The sequence below is a fragment of the Canis lupus genome, chromosome 8, assembly GCF_011100685.1.
Source record: "Canis lupus familiaris isolate Mischka breed German Shepherd chromosome 8, alternate assembly UU_Cfam_GSD_1.0, whole genome shotgun sequence".
In the NCBI taxonomy this organism is placed as follows: Eukaryota; Metazoa; Chordata; class Mammalia; order Carnivora; family Canidae; genus Canis; species Canis lupus.
Window position 1 is genome coordinate 31,633,423 of NC_049229.1, and position 23,239 is coordinate 31,656,661.

Below are 23,239 nucleotides of genomic sequence, written 5' to 3' on the forward strand. Positions count from 1 at the left end.
AATATGGTGAACCTAAGCCTGCTTGCTCTCAGATTTGTTCCTCATACATTACTGTTATTTGTAATGTACAAAAAACTCTTAAAACTCAACAAGAAAACAATCAACCCAATTTAAAAATGGGCAAAAGGTCTTAACCAAAGAAGATATGCAGATGGTAACTAAGCACAAGAAAAGATGTTCAACATTGTGTGTCATTAGAAAATTGCAAATTGAAATGAGATATGAATACATGACTATCAGAATGGCCCAAGTTCAAAACTGACAACACTAAATGGTGGTGAGGATCTGGAGCAATGGGAATTCCCATTCATTAATGGTAGGAATGCAAAGTAATACAGACACTTTGGGACACAGGTTGGCAGTTTCTTACAAAACTAAACATATTCTTTTACGATCCAACAATCATACTCCTTGGTATTCACCCAAATGAACCAAACACTTATTTCTACACAAAAACCTGCACATGGGTGTTTATAGCAGCTTTATTCATAATTGCCCAAACTTGAAGCAACCAAGGTAGATAAATAACGTGGCATATACAATGGGATATTATTTGGTGTTGAAAAGAAACAAGCTGTCAAGTCATGAAGAGTCAAGGAGGAAAAATAAATGCGTACTACTAAGAGAAAGAAGCCACTCTGAAAAAGTGATTCCAACTATATGACATTCTGGAAAAGGCAAAATTATAGAGACAGTAAAATAACTAGTAGTCACTATGTATGGTGGGGGAGGAAGGGATAAATAGGCCAAACAGAGAGGATATTTAAGGCAGTGAAACTATTCTGTATGATATCACAATGGTAGATACATGTCATCATACATTTGTCAAAACCCATAAAGTGCACAAGACCAAGAGTAAACATGATGTAAACTAATATAATGTAAACTATAAACTTTGAATGAAAATGATGTATCAATGTAGGCTTATCAGTTTTAAAAAATGTATCACCACGGTAAGGGTTATTAAGAATGGGGAAGTTTGTATATATGTAGGGAGCAGGAGGTATATGGGGATTCTCTGTACTTTTGCTCAATTTTGTTGTGAATCTAAATAAAGCTGCTCTAAAAAATAAAGTTTATTAATTTAAAAGATCCTATATGCTATTTCAGTGAAGAGCCAAAGTAGGTGCCATCTTTGACAATTAGCTTTCTTGGCCAGTCTACTTGGCTCTCAGAGAAATTCTTTCTGGAACCACACTGGTGTTTGACCTTATTTAACTTGGATGCCAGACCAGATATTTTAAGTGGCATTTTTTTCATGCATTCTTGAGAAATGCATAAAACAAAAAATGATTTTTTTTGCTAAATCAAATAAACAATGTACTCAACAGGTACCGTATCAATTTAACATAGGCCTATTAATCCAACAATTCAATTTCTAATAGTTTATTGTGAGAAAATAATCATTTAAGGAAGTTCAACTCAGTATACTTCAGAATGGTAAAAATAAGATACAATTTAAATGTTTATCAGTAGGCAAACAGTTATATAAAACAAAGTGCATACATACTATTTAATAATGAAAGATGTTGATGCAGATCTATATTTATTGACAAGGAAAGATGTCCACAGCATTTACTGCAAGAAAGCAGCAGGTTATAAAACCATACACAGATCGGGGTGTGTTTGCATGCAGTACCCCTAGGTGGTAAGTTTTGGGAGTGTATGCCAGTTATCAATTTATGGCTTTTCAGCTTCAAATTCATGCTTCATTCCCCATTCTGCAAAAAATGGAGATGGGCCCATATGTATTTTCCCTTTGCCAGCTGACACATGTGTTAAACTTTAGCCATACAGGGAGCTCTCATTGTAGACGGAAGGGATTTTCCTCCCTTGTTTCAGTGGACTGCCTTGGCAGGCGCCTTTACCCAGAAACTTCCCCCAACAGACATATCCAATCTCTCCGGAGGTTTTGCAACAGAATGTTTCTGATGAGACACCGCCCTGTGATGAGCTTTCCACAACACCCTAAAGAGCAGATTCTGAGTAAGTGTAGACCACACAGCAGCACAGTAACTTCCCTGACAACCCGTGGCCACACCCTGCCCAGCAAAACCTCTCCTCAGCTCTTGGTGGAGAGGGTCCCTGGGCCCTCTAGCTCAGACCGACCTAGGGGTTTTGGCTGCCCCTCATATCTGCTCTTCTTATAGTCTTTAGAGCTCTCTGTTTCACTCCTTGTTACTCCAATCCCCTGCCATGGTTAATTTTTTATACTAAATGTTCCCTGCAAAAAACAAAAAACAAAAACAAAAAAGCAGCCACAAAAAGCAAAACCTAGATAAAATCATCTATAACCATAGTCTCTCTGTGATAACTACCATTTACATCTTGATGTATACACTCTAAACCTTTTATCTTGTATGAATGTGTGTGCAAGCATTGTATGTGTATGTATATACACATATATTTGTACTATCCCCTGTGGTTTTCCTACAGCTCCTCCATTTCTTTGTAAATTAACCCCACTTGAATTACCCTAGTTTGAGCATGCCAGTTGTTTTCTTACTAATATAACCTTTAAACCTGAATCTTTATGTACATCTTTAATTATGTCCTTCAAGTACATTTCTAGATGGAGAATTTGCTAGGACATTGAGTGTACCTATTTGGGTTTTTTTTTTGTTTTGTTTATTTTTTTCTGCAAAAAGCTTTATTGGTTCCATTTGGTCCATGGCTTGTGAGAGAGCTCCAGGGTGGTTAAAATGCTGCCTAGTGGCTGCAAGGAGAGGCTCAGGCACAAGCCCTAGAAGCACGGAGTTGCCAGAGGGGCCCCTCAAAGGCTGCTGGGCTTCATGGTTGTGCTTGAAGGTGAGACTTTAGAAGAGATCCTCACCCAGCCCAGCCTGGGGGCAGCTAGGCTGCAAAGGTGAGTCAGGTAATCCCCATCTTCTTGATGAGCCTCACCTCCTCATCTAGGAAGTATTTCTCCAGGAAGCCACAGAGGTAGGGGTCTGTGTGGGCAGAACACAGGGCATGCATTTCCAAAAGGGCCTGGTTCAGGTTCTTCTCCAGAACTAGGATGGCTTCTATGGCACCGAGGTTTTTACCCCACTCATCTTGGGTCAGTTCCTGTGTGATTTTAGAAGAGGGCATGGCTGCCATGCTGGTTTGGCCTCTTCAAGAGATGTTCAGCACCCTCAAGCTTCTCCTCAGCCAACTCGAGAAAGAGGGGCCCTTGCCCTCCAAACCCACATTGTCGTGGTCAAAATAGAACCCCTGAGAAGGGTAGGTGTGGAAGGTCAGCAGATTCATGTTGACTAGTTGGCTGATGATGGTGGCCTCCACCTGGGTGTAGTAGTTCTGAGGCATGTTGGAGCTCATGGTTGATCCATAATAAGGAGCTAAGCTCAAAATAAGGTGTGGGCGACCCCAGAGATAGAGAAGGCTAAGAATATGGCTCCCAAAATTGTGACTGGAGGAAAAGTTGGAGGTTGGTTGGAAGCTGGTAGAAGGGGAGACCCTGGGTCTTTTCCTTCCAAACATTGTTGAAGCAAGGTTCCATGGGACCTTTCAGTGCACTGAGTAAACCTGTTTTTAAGATGTGTGAAACCTGTTTTGGTGTTCATTTTAGTTGGAATGTTTATAATCTTGATGATGTAGGGCGTCACCCTCTAAAAAATATGTAATCTAAACTCTGGATCCTGCCAGATGCGAAAGTACCTAACGACTCAATAAGGACAAAGAAATTGGCAAGGAATACAGCCCACCTTGGTCCCTGAGAAGTTCTAGAGATCCCAAATCTTCCTGAACTTTTTAATAAACCCATTTTATGAAGGAGTATCATTAGCATCCAGCTAGAAAGTGAACTAAAGAAAGAAACCCAATCAGTTCGTGTTGGTTTATTGAACAGAACAAATAAACCTTCCACATATCAGTTGTTACCTGGGCTTCCGAGGCCTCATTCATTAAATTTCTAATGCAGGTAACCCAAACTTGATGTTTCAGAGTGAGGCCCAATTCTCATGATGATGATTTCTCATACCTGAGCTTTTCTAAGACAAACAATTTAAAACAGGTGTGGCAAATATGACTGCTTTACAAACTCAGGAAGCACAAGAAATATTGCACCTTTTGTAGGGTGAACCATATAAAGCTGTTTTGTAGGTTAAAAATTGTCAAATATCAGCAATTTCATCTGCTTTACCCTAGTACTTTTCTCTACATCAATTTAATTCAATTTTGCACCTTCATCTTGCCATATTCGCTGGAAAGATAACCTTAGCTGTTTGCAGGATTCCTTTACACCTCCCTCTTCATCTTCCCTTGTCCTCTCTCCAACCTCCTCCTCTGCTTGAGAATGTATCAGAGTTTCTGGGTGAATGGGGAGTTGAAGGGGAGAGCATCTGTTCAAGTCAATACTGTGTCTTCCATATTCTCTGTCTGCCTCTGTCCTTCCTAGGCTATTCTTGGAGCATGGGAATCAAGAAGCTGCCTAAGGATCTGTCTTCCTAGGCACACTGGTCAGCAGTTTCTTCTCTGAGATCTTAATATTTCCATAGTTGCACAGCTGTGAGTGCAAAGGGGTTTCCAGATGATCACACTGAGGCTTACCGCAGAGGAAATGGATCATTGTCCACAGTACCAGGAATATCATAGGTACTCAGTAAATATTGATTGAAGGGGTAAATAAATGATCTGAAGTTGTCAACCTAAGCGTACTAAGCAGAGTGAGCAGAAAAATAGCCATAGCAAACACTTATAGAACTCTTAATGTGGCGTTGTTCTAATTGCTTTACGTAAATTAACTCAGTTCTTGTAATGACCCTAAGACTAAGGTGACTGAGCAGAACTAAAGGATTGTCTCACATTTGTGATAGACTTCTGTAGCCTGAAAATCTGTGTGCTTAAGCTCTCGTCCACACTGCAGCCCAAGCATAGACTTGAGGATTCTTTCTAACTTTGTAAAGGAAGTTGGCCTTCAATGTCCTTGGGTATTTCATTTAGCTTCAACACAGATTTTGCTAGTGACATTTATCTATGATACTTAAGATCACTAACAAATCCCAGGCAACATCCGGCTTGTAGCAGCCCACTGGCATTCCCATCTGGCACACTTTGCAGGACTGGTCATGTGAGAGAGACAGCTAACAGCAATAATTGCTGGGTGATGAATGGCTAGAAGTAGGGCAGCTCGAAGCATGACGGGGACAAGGAATGCAATCAGGAAATGCTGACCTGGAGCTTGGAGTAGGGTAAGTTGAGCTGTGATGGATGGAGGGCAGCAGCTGCACGTACAGCATGCTGGCACACACGGTCTGAGAAGCGCTGCTTAATTTGAATTGAAACGGGCAGCTTGAGAGGCAAGCAGCGACCAAAGCCACAAACCAAAATACAAACCTTTCATTAATCTTTCCAACCACACTCACACTCTTGGGTAGTATTATTGGTTAGCATCGTACTTCGATATGATTAAAAACCAACAAACAAAAAAAAACCAAGCATGCTACAAGGCTATGAGCACTCTGAGACTTCTGAGGGAGGAACAGGCAGAAGGGGCTTTGAGCAGAGATCTAATGGGCACAACTGAGCTGATATCCAAACAAAGGCTTCTGTTTAATTTTTCTAGAATGCACTGAGGTGCTTATGCACTAGAGCAAAATATAATTAGTTCCCCCCCTTTTTTTCCCACACCTCAGAACTCCCTCTGTTATTTTTCCCCTTCCCCATTGTGGTCATACTTCTTGCATCTCAGCCCAGGTCAGAGATTCAGGCACCCCAGGTACCAGGAGACTCCCCCCAGCAGAAACATGATGATCTTGAGGAGTCAGTGTAACGTTGGGTCCACATTGGTGGACTCCATGCTGTTCCGGATGTACTTGTGCCACTTACAAGGAGAAGACCCTTCATGTGTCTTTTCGTTGTGGTCTCAGCTGAGACTGAAAATGGGTGTTTAAAAATTAACCCTCTTTCAGATACATGGTTTGCAAATATTTTCTCCCATTCTGTAGGTTGCTTTTTCAGTCTGTTGATTGCTTCCTTTGCTGGGCAGAAGCTTTCCAGTTTGATGTAGTCTCACCTGTCTACTTCTGCTTTTGTTGCCTGTGCTTTTGGTATGATATCTAAGAAATCATTACCAAGACCAATGTCAAGGAGGTTTTCCCCTATACTTTTTTCTAGAAGTTTTACAGTTTCAGGTCTTTTTTTTTTTTTTTTTTTAAAGATTTCATTTATTTATTCATGAGAGACACACACACACAGAGAGAGGCAGAGACACAGGCAGAGAGAGAAGCAGGCTCCAAGCAGGGAGCCCCACATGGGATTCGATCCCAGGTCTCCAGGACCAGGCCCTGGGCTGAAGGCGGTGCTAAAGCACCGAGCCACCCAGTCTGCCCTACACTTTCAGGTCTTAAGTTTAAGTCTTTAACTCATTTTGTTGTTGTTGTTGTTTGTTTGTTTAAAGCATATGCGAGTGGGGGTGGGGGCAGGGGCAGAGGGAGAGGGAGAGAGAATCTCAAGGAGGCTTCATGCCCAGTGCAGAGCCTGATGTGGGATCAATCTTGTGACCCTGAGCCGAAATCAAGAGTTGGACCTTAACCAACTGAGCCACCCAGGCACCCAAGTCTTTAACCCATTTTGAGTTGATTTTTGTATATGCTGTAAAGTAGGAGTCCAATTTCATTTTTTTGCATGTGAATGTCCAATTTTCCCAGACCATTTATTGAAAAGATTGTCTTTTCTCTATTGTATATTCTTGGTACTCTTGTCAAAGATCAATTGATCATATATATGTAGATTTGTTTCTGAGCTTTCTATTCCATTCCATCGGTCTTTATGTCTGTCTTTATGCCAGTACTATACTGTAATATACCAGTACTGTACTGTTTCAATTACTGTAATCTTGTAATGTGTTTTGAAATCAGGAAGTTTTTATAGTTTTATAAAGATATTTTTATTATAAGAGAGAGGGACAGAGTACAATCAGGGGAAGGGGTGAAGGGAGAGGGATAAACAGACTTCCTGCTGAGCACCCTGGGATCATGACCTGAGCTGAAGGTAATGACTTAGTCGACTGAGCCACCCAGGCACCCTAATATCTTCATCTGTGTTCTTCTTTCTTAAGATTGTTCTAGATACTTGGGGTCTTTTGTGGTTTCTATGAATTTTAAGGATATTTTCTCTATTTCAGTAAAAAATGTCATTGAATTTTGACAGGGATAGCATTGACTCTAGATCTCTTTGGGTAGTACAAACTTTTTTTTTTTTTTTTAGTACAAACATTTTTAAAATATTAAGGCTTCTGACCATAGAACTCAACAGTAAAAACACGAATAATCTAAAGTAAAAATGCACAAAGGCCTTGAACAGACATTTCTCTAAAGATATACAAGTGGCCAACAGATATAAAAAGGTGCCCAGGGCTCCTGGCTGGCTCAGTGGGTAGAGCATGCAACTCTTAATCTCACAGTCATGAGTTCACGCCCCATGTTGGGTGTGGAGATTCCTTTAAAAAATTTTTTTAAAACTATATTTACCATCATTAATTATTAGGGAAATACAAATTAAAACTACAAGAAGATACCACTTCACACCCATGAATAGCTATAATAAAATAGGATGTCTGCCTTTTTCTTCTAGAGTTGTAGGAGTCCTTCACCTATTCTGGATACAAGTACTTTGTTGGATATATATATTGCAAATTTCTCTACCAGCTCTACCCTGCATTTCATTCTCTTAATGGTGTTTTTTGACTGAAAGGTCTTAATTTTAATTAAGTATAATTTTTATTCTTTTGTTTTATGCTTATAGTTTTTTCTCTTATTTTATACCTCAAGATTATGAAGATATTCTCCTATGTTTTCTTCTAAAAGCATTAGTTTACTTTTCTTATTTAGGGCTACAATCCATTTCAAATTAATTTCTGTGTGTCTAATGTGAAATAGGTATCACATTTTCCTTGTCCAACTGATCCACTACTATTTGCCAAAAGGACAGAATGCAAAAAATTTAAACTATGGATATTATGTGAGGAATGGAAGGCAGAGGTGTTCCAATACAAGAGAATGGAAGACAGTGCCAGAAGCAATAATATATTTAGGAATGAGTAAATAGGTGTGTTTGAGGTAGATATTGAACTTTAACATTCATAGTATTACCTATTAAAAATACTGATTCCTGGATATCCCCCCCCCCCCCCCATTCAGATCAGGAGTAATCACAAGTAATTTGTGAACTACACTTTGAGAAATGCTGGTTAAGGCATGCAGGTGCTGTATGTCTGTCTCAGATCATGATAATTACTTTAAAAGTTTTGTGAACTTCCTGAGTGTCAATTTATAATCCATTCCATTCTATAGGAGTCACACACAAATCTATTTGAAATAAGCTTTCATCTATCTTGTACTTCCTATAAACCTGCTGTGGGACAATGACCTTAGATTCACAGAAGCCCCATTCCTGAAACAGAGAAGTCTGCAAGATATACTCTTAAAATCCTTAGAAGCCTTTCTGTCTGTCTGCAAGGACCTATGAGTCACTGCCTTAAATCTCCTTGACTTCTAAATAAAGGATCTTATAGCTCTATCCTAGACTTGATTTCTGCTCTGGAGCCCTTTGAGAATTGTTTGCCACTTACAATACAAGCCTACAACTCGATGAGACAAGATTCACTACAGGATTTATGAGAAGAAACTGTAAAAAAGTTGAGGGATCATTCAAACCTGAAGATGTTGTATAATGCTTCAGCCGTTGATTTGAACTCCTTTTAAATCAAAACATGCTTTTTTCTTTCAGAGATATCTGTTATTTCTCTTTTCCCAATATTAAATAACTCTGGACAAAAGTATTTATAGAACTTCTTAGTGGGGCATTATTAATGCTTAGATCTGGGCTTTTTACCACTCTTGACATTGTATCTTCTACTGTCAGGCTAGGAGCTGAAAAGAGTTTGCTGTTGTTGACACTCGTTCTCTTCCAATCTTGGTTTCTTTTCAATCTCCGGCACCAGTGGGAATTCAGATCTTCCATAATGGTCCCAATGCACTCAAAGGGAGGAAATAAAATAAGAAAATAATGAATTTTAAAGTCAAAGAAGGAAAAGCATGGATGTAAAAAATCTTTCTTTGGCTTTTAGCTGACAGTAGGAATCTCCTTTCTTTCCTGGCAATTTCACAGCAAGTGGATGCTGATAAACCCTTGAACGAATTTCTAAGCAAGATGAATATTTCTTGGTTAGTATTTAAATTCACAGTTTGTTTTTTCTGCAAATTCTGCTCTTTATTATTGTCATTGGAACATTAGAACTGATTCGTAAGAACATAACACAAAACTAATGATCTTTTTACCCCATTAGTTGGTGGAGAGTAGTACCAATGGAGGTTTTGTGGGAGGGTATTGTTTTACCTTAGTTATCGCTGCCTGAAATGAAATAAATCTTAATATTGAGTTCTACTCTGTGATTGGTGCTGTAAGCCAAGTCCATCTACAATCAGATCTTTTGACAATCACTGATGTCATTACTCAGATACAATAGAAAATGAGACTGATGTGCAATACTTAAAAGACCAGGGTCCCTTGTCAACAAGCCCTCATTGAGTAGTGATTTTTGATGAGATGCTAAAGAACACTGAGCTTTTTCTAGGTTTTGAAAGTCAGAGCTCACAATTACTATACATGCAAAAAATAAATTACTCACTGGATTAAACATACAAATGTAATTTTCGGTCACTTAAGGAAACGAATGCTTTGTGAACATGACAAATCATAAACTAAAAGAAAAATAAAGAAGTTTAACAGAGCATTGTAAATGAACGTGAAATGTTGGGTTTGGATGAGATGATTTCTATGGTTTCTTCCAGATCTAACATAGGTTTTCCATAGTGCTGGAAAAATTAGATTAATAAAAATTCACACAAAAAAGATAAAGACCAAACTACCACATCCATGCCCTAGAAAATATGGGAAAATATGAGTGAAGAGCAAAACTGAGCTGAAGTGTGTGACTTCCAGGGCTTTGTCTTCAACTTGCCAAGAAAGCATAACTCTGTCCTCAAAGGCATGTAAGCTATTGAAGATAATTATGAGAAGTGAGTGAAAGGAGGGGAAGGCAATGTTACCATCAAACATTTCTCCCTGGGATACAAAATAAGTTTGAGTGTCCTCAAAGATTTATTTTGGGGATGCCTGGATGGCTCAGTCAGTTTTGTCCACCTCTTGATCTCAGCTTAGATCTTTTTTTTTTTTTTTTTTTTTTTTTTTTTCAGCTTAGATCTTGATCTCAGGGTCAGGAGTTCAATGTGGGGCTCCATGCTGGGTGCAGAGCCTACTTAAAAAAAAAAAAGGATATTTTGGGAGGGTAGTGATGGATTTAGTCTGATATAAACAAGATCCACTTTATTTTTTTTATTTTTATTTATTTATTTATGATAGTCACACACACACACACAGAGGCAGAGACACAGACAGAGGGAGAAGCAGGCCCCATGCACCGGGAGCCCGACGTGGGATTCAATCCCGGGTCTCCAGGATCGCGCCCTGGGCCAAAGGCAGGTGCTAAACTGCTGCGCCACCCAGGGATCCCACAAGATCCACTTTAAAGTAATTTTACTGAATGCTTTCTATGTCTCAAGGAAGTTAGTCAGGTATCCAACTGTTCCACTTTGCCTAGGACTGAGCGGTCTTCTGGGATGGGAGACTTTGAGTGATAAAATTGGGAAAACCTCAGGCTTTTTTGTATAAGTTGGTTAACATAGATACAATAGAACTAAATAGAGGCCAGACATCCTTGGTACAGATCCATCACAACACACAGTAGAGTATATCCCTCCTCTTGTTCAGTGGCTTGAAGAAACACAAAATGGCCAGATGGAAGCCTCAATTTTTAGTTCAAACTGAACCATGTTGTATCTCCTGGTAGAACCTTCCTCCTTTGGGAACTGAGACCTCTAAACCTGAAGAGAGCAGAAGCAAAACTTTGTATAAGTAGATGATTAGGTATAATAACAAGAAAGGCTACTCTCTTGTCTTCCTCTTGGTTTCTGCACCTATATAACCTGTGGAGTGAAAAAAGGAGCCACACATATTGGTAGTTGATTAGCAGTATATAGTGTGTTTTGTAGAACAACAGCCTAATGTAAGGTATCATCTTTGTCTCTTGTTTGTCACCAAAACAGGGTCTTTGATAGTCATCCTGGCCATTCTATAATGTCAGCTACTTCTAGAAAATCCCTTGGGTCTTAGCCTATTGCCTCTTTTTGCTGTGAAATGAGTTCTTCTGTCAGAACAATATTGTGTGGGATACTGTGACAGTGAATAGGCATTCAGTAAATACACAGATGGTGGTGATGGCAGAAGCATTGCCTGCAGGGAAGGCAAATCCCCATCTAGAATGAGTGTTTATTCCAGTGAGGACCAATCACTACTCCCTTCATGATGGAAGGTGGTTAATTAAAATCAGCCTGCTGTCTGATGACTACTGTTCCACCCATGGTATGGTGCTGTGTACCAGGGTTTAGTGTAGGTTTCTGCTGGTTGGTGGGCTGGGCACTTAGCAGTGATGGTAGCTAGATTAGTCTTGGTGAGAAGTCCACATGCTTTAACCCCTGCCTAACCTCCATCCCTGCTTCCTATGGCTGTTTTATTCATGAGCTCACTCAACAAATTGTAGGTTGGCAGAGGACAGAGATTGGTATACCCATAGTGGCTCATCTTGCTCACTTGATTATAGAGAATGGCAACCTTGTGCCCTGGATGAGCATTCACATGGAAAAGAAATGTCCTTACATTCTCCATCTATTGTAAAAGTGGACATATCCACATGCCTCTTTCCCAAATCTCCTTGTTATCAGTTCTTCAATATTGCACTTTCTAGGTTACTAACCTCCAACCCATGAATCTGTGTAGATCTAAACATAAAAGCATCTCTCCTTTCAGGCAAAATGCACACCAGATGTATGGCTTGACTTTATTCCCACTGGGAAGATTTATTCTTCTTATCATGCTTCAGGGCCCTCCTTGGATGGGGTTATGATTCTACAGCAATTGACTTTCAGCTGATACTCACATAATGTATAGTTGTATCTCTAAACCAGGCTCAAATTTTTGCTTCCCTGATCAAGTGGAATTTTGTATGAGACCATGGGTGTGATGAAGGAGAGGTAGCACTGGAGTAGATGACATGTTTATGTAACTCATTTGTGCTTTCAGAGCCTGCTCATGCTAGATCTTACATGAACCATATCTTTTTGATGATGAACATTCTTTCCCACATTCAAAATGGGTTGATGGGTTGGATTACATTCAATTTATAATGGGCAGCTCAGGTCACCTGGTTACTTGGTGTTGTTTCATAGTCACGTATTTGAACTCGATTAGGGCATAGTGGCATTAAGTATATCCTAAAACCTAGAAGTCTGCTTCATGATTCTTCTATTGAGACTTGCTGGAGGCTATATACAGAATTCTCATCTTTTATGGATACCTCTAGCATTATTGAATCTGCTGGGTCAAAACGCTCAATTGATAATAGGAGACACAAAAGCCCTGGACAGAGTTCTTTCTTGTTCTGGGCCCCACTCAGAGTTAACAATCTAAATTACTTAGTAAATTAGCGTAGCAAACCCAAATGTGGTATATATTGCCCTCAGAGTCCAGAGATGCCCATGATGGTTACTTTTAGGTGTTAATTGACTAAACCACAGTATCCAAATATTTGGTCAAACATTGTTCTAGATGATTCCATGAAAATAGTTTTTAGATGGAATTAGCATATAAATCAGCAGATTTGGGGAAAAGCTGATTATCCTCCATAATGTGGTGAGCCTCATCTAATCAGTTGAAGATCTTACTAGAGAAAGCCTGACCTCCCTGGAAGAAAAGGAATTCCACCAGTAGATTGCTTTAGGACTTGAACTGCAACATTGACTCTTCTCTGAGTCTCCATACTGCCTGCCCACTCATAAAATTTTTGGACGTGCCAGTTTCCAGAATCACATAAGTTAAGGAATCACCAATTCCTTAAAATAAATCTGTTTTTCTCTCTCTCAATAAATATTACAATCTACTGGTCCTATTTCTTTGGAGAATGCAGATTAACATAATTGCCTTTTCCTTAGTGGTAGGAGTTGCAAACTGCACCAACTAGGCCCTTGCTTGAGAATACAGACTATAATATAAGATGAGGGAGGAATTGTAAAATTAGGTAATAAAAGGACAAGGCTGGAACCCTGAGGGACAGGAACACAAAACTGATAGAGAAAGGAAACTAAAAAGGAGACTGAGAAGGAGTTTCAGGCTGCAGAGAAGGAGAAGAGGAGACAGAAGAGCCATGTGGGTATGGTCACTGAGGTCAAGGAAAGAGAAGCATTTCCAGAAGTAATTAGTGGTGTCAAGGGACGAAGAGGAGTTAGCAGTGGAGACATCATTGATGAGAAGCATTTCAGAATCCAGTTGTGGTTGCAGGAGCAGTTTATTGTAGTATGACGAATAAGTGGATGGGTAGTGAGGATACAGTTAAGTAACTTGCCTCTTAACCAACCAATGAACTAACCAACCAATGAACTAACCAACCAAAAACCTGACTTTGCAAGGCATGGGGTAGATGGGGTGGTCTAGAGTTTATTTATTTATTTATTTATTTATTTATTTATTTATTTAAGTATTTAATTTATTTATTCATGAGAGGCAGAGAGCAGGGAGCCTAATGCTGGACTCCTTCCCAGGACACCAGGATCACGACCTGAGCAGAAGGCAGATATCTGTTCAACCACTGAGCTACCCCAGGTGTCCCTGGTCTGGAGTTTAAAGGAGCTCCCCTTTTTTCCTCTGTTTGAGTGGAGAGAGCCCTGAATGCACAAATGGCTGCCAGGAAAGATTGAAGATACAGACAGAAAGGGTGTGCTGATGGAGTGAGGTCTCTGAGGAGGCCAGAAGGGCTGACATCCAGAGTTCTGTGTTATGAGAGTTGGCATCCAGAGGAATTATTCTATAACCTTCACAGAATGATGATCTGTAATGAAGCTTGCAATCTGTTTATCTTGTCTTATAAATATAAAATTTCCAAAACAATATTTGGAAGTACCAAAAAGTGGCTTTTAAAAATTGTTGAGTTGGATCAAAGCACATTGGTAAACTGGAGATGTGGTCAGAAATAAATGGAACAAACCTGGGGAAGGTTAATTACAGGGTTGTCATACTATGAAGAGGAAAAAAAACCCCGTAAGGATTGGCTGGGATCTAAGGGTCATAACAAGGAGCTGAATATGGACCAGCAAAAAGAAGTGTGATTTAAAAAGCATTCTGGAGGAAAAAGTTTTTTTTTTAAAGATATGCTTATTTATTTTAGAGAGAAAGGGTGAGAAAGAGGAGGGGCAGAGGGAAAAAGAAGAGAGAAACCCAAGCAAGGTTCTGTGCTGAATGTTGGAGCCTGACATGGGGCTTCATCTCAGGACTTGGAGATCATGATCTGAGCCAAAACCAAGAATTGGACACTTAACTGACTGTGCCACCCAGGTGTCCCTGGAGGACAAAATTTTTTACATGCACATTTTATATTTAAACATCTAATGTGATGCTATGCATGTTGCAAATATTGCTGATTTTGTTTGATTTGATCTGAACTCACCAGGTCAGACTCTTAAGAATTATTTGGGTAGTAGTGGTGATGGTTTATGCTAAAATATCCATGTTCTCTTGCCAGACTCCTTAGGTCATGGTTCATCTCTGCAACATGGCTGGTTAGGATGAAGCTTGTAGGCAATAGTGGTGAAAGAGTTTTGTTTTGTTTTTTTCTTATGGGGCACTAAGCAGCCTTCATGCTGACAACATTTCTTCTTTAGGCCTTATTGAATAGCTAATTCTAATGAACAGATCTAACCTACTGAACAAATGACGTTTGTCATGTGAAGACTAAAGAATGAAGAACTAATCTTTGACCCTGAGCATTATTTAGATCTCTAATTAGTAAAAGTACAATATCCACTATTAAAGAGTGCCATGAAAATGTTGAGAGGACCCCAAAGATGAGGAGAGAACTGGAAAGTAAGACATCCCCCCCGCCCCCAGGCAGTAACTGGATTAGAGAAAAGAGAAATGCTGTGAGGGTGATTTTCATAAACTCTTCAAATACAGAGAAATAGGACCATCACAAAAGACACAAGAAAAGGTTTAAAACCATATTGATTTTTGTCCTTACATTTTTCTGTTTTCTGCAAATTTTCTATAATAACCATATGTTTCTTTTGAGTTTTTCCTTCAGCATTTTATTGTGGAAAAAAATTCAAACATAGAGAAAAGTTGAAAAATAGTGCAATGTACACCTGCATGCCTACCTATTAGACTCAACAGTTGTTGACATTTTTCTGTATTTCCTTTATCCATGTATAGTTTTGTGGAATCATTTGAAAGTATGTTATAGACATCATGATTTTTCACCTAAATATTTTAACAGGTGTTTCTGAAAAATAAAAGGATTGACATAGTTACTTATTGCAATCACATATATTGTTACACACAAGGAATTAACATTGGTCCTCTAATATTGTCTATACTTAGTCCATATTCAGATAACTCCAATTTGTACCCCAAATGTCTTTCGTAACATTTTTTTGCATAATGATTCAATCAAGGATAACTTATCACATTTCTTTGTTCTCTTTAATATGTAGCAGTCCTGCCAACTTCCTGAGTAAAAGTCAGAAAAAATCGATAATAAAAAACAGGATGTTATCTAAAATTTTTGCATATGTTACTTCACTTGGCATTTACAATCGTACTTATGATAAAAATGCACACAGATTTTTTTTAATGGAAGAAATGTAAAAATGTTACCTCTGGATATAAGTCTATAGGTAATACTTTTTTTTTTTTTTTTGCTTCTTTCTATTTATTTATTTTTCTTTGCCAAGTGTATTTTAACAATGAACGTGGTTGGGGCAGCCTGGATGGCTCAGCGGTTTGGCGCTGCCTGCAGCCCGGGGTGTGATCCTGGAGACCCTGGATCGAGTCCCACGTCGGGCTCCCTGCATGGAGTCTCCTTCTCCCTCTGCCTGTGTCTCTGCCTCTCTCTCTCTGTGTCTCTATGAATAAATAAATAAAAAATTTTTAAAAAAGGTGTCTAAGATGGAGATTAGGATGGAGGTTAGGAAGGATTACACAACAGTAAGGTTGTGGTGGGAAGGACGATGGGACACTGAATATTTAAAACTGAAGTAGCTGTTTGAGGAAGAATATTGGATTATATGTAATGTCTTTAGAGATAAGAATGATTTCTACCTATCTGGCAGGGGCAGGAGAGTGGTTTGGCCTGAGGTGACAGGAGAAATGTCAATTCTCTTTTTTATGCTATACAAGCAGTTTATCAACTAGCAGTTGTATCAACTATACAGTTTATCAACTAGTTGGTTGGCATATCAGGGGTGGAGTGGAAGAAGCTTGGATTTTGGAGTTTCAAATTCAGTGCTGCCACTTACTAGCCATTTGGCCTAGGCAAGTTATCTGAGTTCCCGAACCTGCTTTCTCAACTGCAAAATGGGCATAGTTACATCTCACTTAACTACTGTTAGAATTTGCAGTTATAAGCAGTATATAAAAAGCTGACATTGTAGTTATAATTCAGATATAATTTAAACAATATCCTATCTAATATTTATATTGAGTAAGAACCTGTTATAATGTGGTTAGTCTATAATAATAGAGTAGTTATATTATAATTTTGTTTCAAAATATTTAAAAAGAATGATCTCAGGGCACCTGGCTGGCTCAGTAGGTAGAGCATATGTATGACACTTGATCTTGAGGTCATGAAGTGCAAGCCCCATGTTGGGTGTAGAGATTACTTAAAAAAAAATGCATGATATCATTTAATTCTCACATTAAGTCTTAGAGCTAAGTGCTCTTATCCTCTGTAATCAGGGAGGAAACTAAAACTCTGAAAGGTGAATGACTTGTCTAAAGTCACACAGCTAGGAGGGAGCATAGCTAGGGAGCAAAACTAGGTTCTGTGATTGCAAATTCAACATTTAACAAAAATCCAGGGGGGATCCCTGGGTGGCTCAGCGGTTTAGCGCCTGCCTTTGGCCCGGAGCGCGGTTCTGTGGAGTCCTGGGATCGGGTCCCGCTTCAGGATCCCTGCGTGGAGCCTGCTTCTCCCTCTGCCTGTGTCTCTGCCTCTCTCTCTGTCTCTGTCTCTCTCTCTCTATCATGAATGAATAAATAAAATCTTTAATAATAAAAAAAAAAAAATCCGGGCAGCCCAGGTGGCTCCGCGGTTTAGCGCCACTTTCAGCCCAGGGTGTGATCCTGGAGACCTAGGATCGAGTCCCGCGTCGGGCTCCCTGCATGGATCCAGCTTCTCCTTCTGCCTGTGTCTCTGCCTCTTTCTCTCTTATGAATGAATAAATAAAATCTTTTAAAAAAATATTTAACAAAAATCCTTATGAGGAAGTTTATAAAATCATGCGATCAAGAATCAAAGAGATTGTTTCTTCCAGTTACTAGGTATGCTTGAACAAAGTATACATTTTTCAATAGTGAATTCTGTTAAGAGTTTATAGGATGCTGGCTGGTAGCCATTTTCATATTGCTGATTTAGTTGGATGTAATGTATGTACTCATTATTTATGCTAATGGCAGAAAAGGTATCATGAGTAAGTGAAATCTATATATAAATGAATGTTTTAAATGTTTGTGTTTCTAAGGGTTTACACCTTGGGAATTAACATAGTACATTGGCACATGCATGGGAATTGGAGTCTGGGTTTAGCTTCTGGTTTTTGAGTTCTGTGTCCTTGAGCTAGTTACTCAGCATAAGCCTAGAACTTACTATACCATCGGGTGGTTTTGGTAATTGTGTAAACTAGTGTACATTAAATACCTGCATAGTGCATAGGTATAATCAATACCGGTTCATCTTTCCTCATTTAATCCACCAATTTTCAATTGTGGGACAATCCTTTGAAGATGGGAGACACACCAAGGTAGTTTCAATAATGTTAAATTATGCTACAAAGTAGCTTTACCTCACTACCCATTCCTACTCAAGTTTCCCTTCAAAGTCCCCAGTGAGATTTTGGGGTTGTATAGGTAAAGTTGGAGCTCACTTCTGCTTATATGAAACTGATATATTTTTTTAAATGTATTTAAATTAAATTTGCCAACATATAGTATAATACCCAGTGCTCATCTCATCATGTGCCCTCCTTAATGCCCATCATCCTGTTACCCCATCCCTCCACCCACCTTTCCTTCAGCAACCCTTTGTTTCCCAGATAGGAATCTCTCATGGTTTGTCTTCCTCTCTAATTTTTCCCCACTCAGTTTCCCCCCTTTCCCTTATGGTTCCTTTCATTATTTCTTATATTCCACCATATCATATGGAGTGAGACCATATGATAATTGTCTTTCTCCAACTGACTTATTTAACTCAGCATAATACCCTCCAGTTCCATCCACGTCAGTGTAAATGGTAGGTATTCATCCTTTCTGATGGCTGAGTAATATTCCATTGTGAATATATACTACAGCCTTCTTCCATTCAACTGTTGAAAGACATCTTGGCTCCTTCCACAGTTTGGCTTTTGTAGACATTGTTGCCATGAACATTGGGGTGTCAAGTGTCCTGTCATTTCACTACATCTGTATCTTTGGGGTAAATACCCAGTATGCAATTGCTGGGTCTAGGGTAGCTCTATTTTTAACTTCTTAAGGACCCTCCACACTGTTTTCCAGAGTGGCTACACTAGCTTGCATTCCCACCAACAGTGCAAGAGAGTTTCCCTTTCTCTACATCCTCGCCAACATTTGTTGTTTCCTGTCTTATTAATTTAAGCCATTCTCACTGGTGTAAAGTAGTATCTCATTGTGGTATTGATTTGTATTTCCCTAATGGCAAGTGATTTGGAGCATTTTTTCATGTGCTTGTTGGCCATGTGTAGGTCTTTGGAGAAATGTCAGTTCATGTTTCTGCCCATTTCATGACTAGATTGTTTATTTCTTGGGTGTTGAGTTTGATAAATTCTTTATAGATTTTGGATATTAGCCCTTTATCTGATATGTCGTTTGCAAATATCTTCTCCCATCCTGCAGGCTGTCTTTTAGTTTTGCTGACTGTTCCCTTTGCTGTGCAGAGGTTTTTATCTTGATGAAGTCCCAATAGTTCATTATTGCTTTTGTTTCCCTTGTCTTCCTTGATGTGTTTTGCAAGAAGTTGCTGTGGCCAAGTTCAAAAAGGTTGCTGCCTGTGTTCTCCTCTATGATTTTAATGGATTCTTTTCTCGCATCTAGATCTTTCAACCATTTTGAGTTTATCTTTGTGTGTGGTGTAAGAGAATGGTCCAGTTTCATTTTTCTGCAGGTGGTTGTCTAATTTTCCTAGCAACATTTATTGAAGAGGCTGTCCTTTTTCCATTGGATATTCTCTTCTGCTTTGTTGAAGGGGAGTTGACCATAGAATTGAGGGTCCATTTCTGGATTCTTCATTTTGTTCCATTGATCTATGTATCTGTTTTTGTACAGTACCATGCTGTCTTGATGATCACAGCTTTGTAATACAGCCTGAAGTCAGGCATTGTGATGCCCCCAGCTTTGGTTTTCTTTTTCAACATTCCTCTGGCTATTTGGGGTCTTTTCTGATTCCACACACATCTTAAAATAATTTGTTCTAACTCTCTGAAGAAAGTCCATGGTATTTTGATAGGGATTGCATTAAACGTGTAAATTGCCCTGGGTAGCATTGACATTTTCACAATATTTATTCTTTCAATCCATGAGCATGGAATACTTTTCCATCTCTTTGTGTCCTCCTCAATTTCTTTCATAAGTGTTCTGTAGTTTGTAGAGTTCTCTTTGGTTAGATTTATTCCTAGGTATCCTATGGTTTTGGGTGCAACTGTAAATGGGATTGATTCCTTAATTTCTCTTTCTTCAGTCTCATTGTTAGTGTATAGAAATGCAACTGATTTCTGTGCATTGATTTTGTATCCTGTCACATTGCTGAATTTCTGTGTGAGTTCTAGCGATTTTGGGAGGCTCTAATATTTCTTGAAGCTATTTAGAAGTAGAAGAAAGATTATTCTGCTTATCTATTATTGATTAACAAGCCATTTAAAAATCATAAAAATGATATGGGGTCAGAAATTCAATTGGGGCTTGGCTGGGTGATTTTTCTCCATGGGGTACTGAGTAGGGCCACTCTGCAGTACTTAACTTGTGTCATGGATAATCTGGGGTTCTAGAAGGCTCCATTCATATATCTGGCACAGTGGTAGGTACAGTTAGAAGGGTAGGCCCAGGTAGGTCTCTCTTCCTCCCCTAGTTTCAGAACCTCCCCACGTGGTGTTTGCAGCAAGGTGGTTGGGCTTCTCACCTAGTAGCTCAGGGTTCTAAGATTAATGCTTCCAAGAGACAGGAAGTGGAGCTGCCTGGCTTTTGGAGTCTGGACCCAGAACTTGGGGTATTTACTTCTAGCATATCTTATTGGTCACAGCAGTCACAGAACCCTTCCAGATTCAAGCGTAGGGGACACAGATCATACCTCTCCATGCAAAGAGTGGCAAATAATTTGTCATGAAAGCACTTGAATACTATATGCTTGAAGAGACTACATGTCAAAGGGGCACAATACAGACTTCTAATAAGCCCAGTCATGTGCCACTTTTGATTACTTGTATGTCTGCAGCTGCAGATGTTACTATGAACTTCCCCATTCCATTACGTGGGAGGATAAGGTATACCTGGAATCTGATCTTTACTCTTGGTTCGGTGAATTGCTTCATTATACTTTCATCTCTGCCATCCCCGATCTGGTGGAGTAGGAGATGTAATCTGTTACTCACATATTACTCAGATCTCTACATAACTCACCACTTCTGGGAAATCTTCCCTAGACAAAACAGGAATAGCCAGCTTTCTCTTTCTGCTGGAGAGATGTATACTGTGTCTTTAAAAGTTGTCCAAAATTCAGAACAGAGAGAATAATTACCAGAAGGTATGCTCCAATAAACTGCACTTTGTTAAATTAAAAATAAAAGAGATGAGTACTCTTTAGGTGTTACTCTTTACAGTTTATTTTATTTAATTAAATTTGCCAACATGTAGTGTAACACCCAGTGCTCATTGCATCAAGTGCCCTCCTTAGTGCCCATCGCTCTTTACAATTTTCAATCAAATTTAATTTCTTAGCTGTTACAGTAAGAGATAACTCAGATGCTAATCCTTTTTAGCAGGTTAGCTGCTGTCTCAGTAGCTTTGGAAGGTAGGAAGCAGCAACTGAGATTAATTACATTTTAGATTAATTATTATGTGTTAATTATTGTTAATTATACTATATTTCAAAACTTAGAGGGTAGGTCTTAATTCCTAATACGGTTTATCATGCATAACAGTTCTAGTTAGCCTTTTTGTTTACATGTGAATAAATAGAAAATTTATAAATGAAGCAACTAATCAGTTTCCTTTTAAAAATCAAAGTTCAATCACCCAGAAAAGTTGAAATAGCTGATACACTTATGCTTCTTTGTTTCAAACTATGGAACACGAAAATAAGCGTGCTCTGACCGGAAAACAGTATATTTAGGGTAAACATGTCCCCAAATTCCACTTACTGTCTTTCGTACAAATGTACTTAAGTATTACTGTCTCTAAAATGACACAGGTTTTACTGAAGTCAGGAAAATGGCAGAAATTTTTATTCTAGTCTAAAACGTGCTTTAGTATTAACCAGAGGAAATTAGGTGACTATTTATAAGCTAATCAAGAGTCCTTAAACTCCATTATAGAAATGATGCATTTCCCCCTTTGTATTGGGTCTGATGGCTTCACTCTTCAATAACGCTGGATCCTTTGGCACACACTCAGGAGGCAGCCAGTAGTTTAGAGACAGATTGCTTTGAGGGCATTGGAGCAGCTGAGGGACTGAGTAACACTACTGAGAAAGGAAAAAGAGGACACTTCTCGAGTTAAAATAAGACAATGCATCTTTGGAGGACATAGTGGCTGGAGGCCAGCAGAATCCTCAGCATCTCAGGCTAACACGTTCTTGTTCAGTTTTCATTTGTACTTTGGAGGTGCTCTAGAAAGCTCAGACAAAATAGGATTCAAATGAGTAGGGCGTTTTTAACCAGCTCATATACAGGAAATCCTCTGTTGTTGTAGGAACTGTTCTGATGTTCATTCCTTACAGATTTTGCTTCTATTCCCCCTGGGTCAGGATGTAAGGGGAGGAGTTAGTGACAAGTCCTAATTTTATTGATCTCAGTCTACGCTCTAAAAGCGTTTAAATCATTCTGAGTTCTCATAACGTTCGAGGAGAGTTTGGGGTATCTGTGTATGGTCTGGGTGGTGCCTGGCATTTTGCAAGAGACTGATGAGCATCGCCTTTGCCGGTAGACTAGGAAGATCGCTGCTATCCTCTCAGCAAAGAGCAAGCTAATCAGCAGGGATTCGGGCAGCCTCTCCTTCCCGCTGCAGCTTCTCGTTATTTGCTCTGGCTGAAAGAACGGCCACCAGCTGGCAGGCACAACAGCTTCATAATATTTGCACACAATTTGTTTGGGTCGGTTTTTAATCTCTCTCTCTCCGCCTGAAGCTGGGGTTACCCGAAGGAGAATTCAGAGAAACTCTGGAGACGGAGGAGGGGGAAGATTTCGTTTCCCAGTGATTTCTGGGAGGGAATCTAGGACGGGCAGGGTGAAATCGGGTACCATTTGGTTAAGGTTTAAAAAAAAAAAAAGAATCATCCAGCGTAGGGGGCCAGGTGGTTCTTCAGTGGGAGGGCCGTGCACGACGAAACCAGCTTTGGGCGAAGGAGGGAGAGGGCGAGAGGACCAGAGCGGGGCTAAGGGATGAAGCAGGGAGTCGCGCCGAGCCTCCCGACCCTGCGCTCCCACCCGCTGCCTAGCGGCCGGACGCCGCCCGGGTGGGGGAAGCCGGGAATCCCGAGCCTGCAGCACGCCGGGGCTCACGGGAGCTGGCGGACGCGCGCGCAGGGGGGCGGGGCCGAGGCGGCGGCGCCTGTGCCTTTAAGAGGCCGGTCTCCCGGCACCGCCGGCCCAGACGCCGGGACGTGCCGGGGGCCGCCCCGCCCCGCCCCGCAGCCGCCCGTTTCCTCCCGGGCGGCGCGACGGCACCTGAGCAACTGCGGCGGCGGCGCCTCGGAGCGGGCGGCCCGGGCTGTGCTGCCCGCGCCGCCGCGTCCTCCCGGTCTCCGTCCCCGGCTGCGCAGGATAAGGGTGAGCAGGCCGCGCCGGGCCGGCCGCCGGCCGCCGGCCGCGGGGACCGCGCGGGGTTGGCGGGGGAGAGGGCGCTGCCG

At 40.3% G+C, this 23,239-nt stretch overlaps 1 protein-coding gene across 1 annotated transcript in view; it reads left to right on the forward strand.

The window, feature by feature from the left end:
- Window positions 1-22,931: 22,931 nt before the first annotated feature.
- KTN1 (kinectin 1) overlaps window positions 22,932-23,239 on the forward strand; it is a 105,294-nt gene continuing 104,986 nt past the window's right edge. The window contains exon 1 of the mRNA XM_038544798.1: window positions 22,932-23,159. The gene's annotated coding sequence lies outside the window, so the exon portion shown is untranslated. The remainder of the gene's footprint in view (window positions 23,160-23,239) is intronic.